General features: G+C 41.8%; 1 pseudogene; it reads left to right on the plus strand.

The window, feature by feature from the left end:
- The first annotated feature begins 2,785 nt into the window (after positions 1-2,785).
- LOC104866451 lies at positions 2,786-4,014 on the plus strand (annotated as a pseudogene).
- The last annotated feature ends 437 nt before the right edge of the window (positions 4,015-4,451 follow it).

The raw sequence follows: 4,451 nt of genomic DNA on the forward strand, positions 1-4,451 counted from the left end.
ACTGCACTACTTTCCTCCATCACAGTGGCTCTGACCTGCGCTCTTCTGTGTGACAGTTCTGTATAATTCTTGGGTGTGCCAGAGTTGTCACTCTGAATCTGTGCCAGTGAAAACACCCAGAGTTTCTGTATGGTTGTCACCAGGCTGGGCAGGTGCTCAGAACTATGGCAAGCTGACCATTTGAGTTATGCTTGGGGTTAGCAAGTTTTTTCTTTGAGGTTCATTTGTTTAATTTGAATGAAACATCAGAATTCTAGTTTAGCTATCATGACTATAAATGGAATTCTTCTCCAAAAATGACTTCACAGGATTTCTGAGGACATAGGTAGGAGACACCATCAAGATCCTAAGAGAACATACCAAAAAAAAAAAAAAAATGCAGATGTGCCACCACCTGCTTCTCAGGCACAAGGTCCCAAGTTCAATCCCAGTACCCAAAAGAAAAAAGAAAAAAAATGCAGAAAATAGTTTTTAATTAACATATGTTTGTGATAAATAATGAATACAATCATCATGGGGAACTGGTACATATACATAGTGCAACTTAATTCTTTTTACTTCTCCTTCCATTCCATCTCAGGAAATAGTTTCAAGAAAAAAAAAAAAAAGGAAGGATTCTACTTTCAAGACAACTGCTTTATAAGTACAAATATTTTCCCAGCTAAAAAGATGCTCAAAAGTTCAAATTAGAGGCTATAAAACTGATAATCATGTAGCCCAACCATAACCTATAGAAGTCACAACTTCCTTAACTGTAAATGATACCAATGGTAGGCACCTATAGTCCCAGGTATTTGGACAGCGGAGGCTGGGGGACTGCTTATGCCTAGCAGTTCAGGACCTGCCTGGGCAATGGAGAAAAAGCCCAGGCAATAAATAAATGAAGTGACATGTAAGAAAGCCCTTTCTTTAGGGTAAGAACTATGCAAATTATAATTTAAGGTATGAATTTCTTTAAAATATTTTTCACACAATGCTACATTAGAAGTGGTTGGAATTAAGTTTTGTCTTCCACTTTAAGCTTAACGCATAACTCATTTAATTCCTTCTCAAAGGAAACTTCGAAATTCAGCAAGCCCCTTCAACAAAATGTAACAAGTTTCATAAAATCAGTTATGTCCCAAGTTTCTGACATAAGGAATAAAATGGTCAACCACTTCAATGGAATCCTACAAGGCCTCAAGATTACACTGAGGAGAAGGGCAGTACCCATAAGAGCATAAAAAAAGAGGCAGTAGCACAAAGCAAGAGTAGGTCAGGCAAGGGCAAGAGCTTGCAAGCCTTTAACTATGGGGAGGAGTTTGGCGTTTTCCTAAAAGTACTGAGTGCTACTGATGGCATTTAAACAGAAAAATGATATAGTCCAGTAATTTTGAAAAATTATTCAAAACCAAGCACAATGACATCCATCTATGATCCCAACACTTGGGATGCCAAGGCAGAAGGATCCCAACTTTGAGTCTCACCTGGGCAGCTTAATGAGATCCTGTCTCAAAATAAATTTTTCAAAGAGCTAAGAACATAGCTAAGTGCAAAGGCCCAGTGTTCAATCCCCAGTACTGCATGCATGCATATGCATACACACACACACACACACACACACACACACACACACACACACAGAGAGAGAAAGAAAGAAAAAGAAAAAAAATAATTCAAGTACATAACTGAGGACAAGTAGACCCATTAAAAGGTTATATGGGTTTTTTTCTAAAATGGAGTAGTACACAGCCATAAAGAATGAGAAACTAGAGACATTTATAGCTAAATGGACGCACAATAAGGTGATACACTTAAGTGAAATAAATAAGACACACGTGTAAATACTGAACATTTTCTCCAGTGTGAGAAACTGAAAGTGTAAATAAGGACTAAAGGGTATAATAGATCATGTGAAATATGAAGAAAAAGGTGCAAAGGGGGAGGGGAAGTAGAAGGGGTAGAGAAAAAGAAAGAAGGGAATGGAATTAATATGAGAAAAAGAAAAAATGGAAACAAAGTCTTTGTAGATAGGGAGGGGTGGAGGTGGTTGAAGGGAGGGCAGGGAAATGAGGAAAAAATAAGAACCAAGATGAATTATGTAAAGGTGCAAATTTCCAATGATGAATGTCATTATATTGTATACCTTAAATGTACCAATAAAATTAATTTTTAAAAAAGAGGTTATGACAATAATTGAGGCCCAAAGTGATAAGAGGACTGATGGATGGAGCATTAAGGAAGTAAATACAAAAGGACTTTGATTTAACAAAACAAGCAGTAAAGGGAAAGAAATAAGAAATTAAGATGAATTTCAAGTGTCTGACTTAAGCAAACAGAGGCATTATGCAATGAGAAAAATTCAAAAGGAGAAATATGACTATCTGCACCTGGACTATGGTTTCTGGTTGATGGGGAGGGTTGCAGGAGTGGCTAAAAAGTGGATACCCTTTAGTTGAGTATGATATACATGTGCACCCAAATGTAACTATCCAAAAATTATAAATTATAAATTATCTTGAACACAGTAAAGAGATTTGGAAATGACAGCCCCAAAGTAGTGGCTAGAGTCACAATGCTTATTAAACACCACAGGGTGGCAGGAAAAGTGAAGGAAATGCATGGAAATGAAGTCCCCAGGAACTGCAACACACATTCAACAAGGACTCAGGTAAAGACAGAAAATTACTTCAGAAGACACTTTTCCATTACAAGAGACCCTCGGTACATAAGAAATGAGCTTCAGAAGTTCATCACCTTGTTCGAATGGAAAACTTCCTGAAACCCTCTGTTCCTATGCATGAAGATGACTCTGGTGGACTTGGGGAAGAGGCTGCTGGAAGCAACAAGAAAAGGCCAAGATGATGAAGTGGAGAAGTTGATGGCAAATGGTGCCCCATTCACCACAGACTGGCCTGGAACCTCCCCACTGCACCTTGCAGCCCAGCACGGGCACTACTCCATTGCAGAAGTGCTGCTTCGTGCTGACGTCAGTAGGGACGCCCTCACTAAAGTGGATAGGACCCCTCTGCACATGGCCACAGCCAGTGGACACGCGCACATCATGGAGCTGCTTGTTAGGAATGGTGCAGATGTGAATGCCAAGGACATGCTGAAGAAGACAGCTTTGCACTGGGCCACAGAGCACCACCACTGGGACATTGTCAAGCTGCTTATCGAGTACAGGGCTGATGTTCACACTTTCAGCAAGTTTAATAAATCAGCCTTTGACATAGCTCTGGAAAAGAACAACACTAAGATTCTGGTCATCCTCCAGGAAGCAATTCAGACAGGTCACTGCCAACTCTGAGAGAGCCAACCCCATAACCAACCCTGTGACGGTGGCTGATCCATTCATCTTCACCTCCAGAGGGGTTCTTAGCCATGCCAGCCTTGTTTCTTCAGCCAACACCAAACAATCTCAGTCAATCCAGAGGAAATCACAGAGGGAGATTTTGTTGACTCATTAGTCCATCAAGTGGTGGGGAGTGAAGGCCAGAGAGTCATCACCATAGTGACTGATGGGGTCCCTCTGGGTAACTTCCAAGCCACCATCCCCTCTGCAGGCCTGGGCCAGCCACTTATTGTAGCTGTGCAAGATGGACAGCAAATTCTAACTGTACCTGCTGGTCAGGTTGCAGAGGAGACTGTAACTGAGGAGGAAAAGGAAGAAGCAGAGAAGTCACCATTGACAAAGAAACCAAGAATGGGAGATGACAAATAGTGTGGAGGAAAGTAAGGAGGGCAGTGAAAGAGGTACTATAGCAGCAACTCCAGGAGGCCAATCAAAGAGCCCAGGAATACTGGCACCACCTCCTAAAGAAACAGGAGACAGAACAGTACTGCCTTAGGCTGGAAGCCATGGACCAACAATAGCCCAGTGGAGTGGATTTCACCATGGTTGAAGAGATAGCTGAGGTAGATGCTGTAGTAATCACAGAAAGAGAGGAGGAAGACAGAGAAGCAGAAGTGACTAGGTCAGGAGGTACCACAGAACCTCATACTGGAATTTCTATGGAAACGGTTTCATCCTAACATGCAAGATCCACACCTTGCATTATGATCATCTTATTCCTCTTTTAAGAAGAAAATACAGCTGGGCATGGTGACACATACCTGTAATCTCAGCTACTTGTGAGGCTGAGGCAGGAGGATTGAAAGTTTGAGGCCAGCCTGGGCAACTTAGTGACACCCTGTATCAGAAAAGGGCTGGGGTTTAAGCTCAGTTGCACAGTACTTGGCTAGCATGTGCAGGGCCCTAAGTTCTGAACTTCATACCATAAGAGGAGGAGAAGAAAATAATGCAGAGGGTGGATACTGTATAAAAACTCAGTGTCCTGAAGAAAACTGTAGGCAGGAGGTGAAGCTCAGCAGTAGACACTTGCCTATTGGGTACAAGGCCTGGGTATGACTCTCAGCACTGAAAGCAGAAACACCAAACAACGACTATAGCAGGGAACAGTGCTTGGGCC

This window comes from Fukomys damarensis, unplaced genomic scaffold (assembly GCF_012274545.1).
Source record: "Fukomys damarensis isolate Sample0158 unplaced genomic scaffold, DMR_v1.0_HiC HiC_scaffold_14, whole genome shotgun sequence".
Taxonomy (NCBI): domain Eukaryota; kingdom Metazoa; phylum Chordata; class Mammalia; order Rodentia; family Bathyergidae; genus Fukomys; species Fukomys damarensis.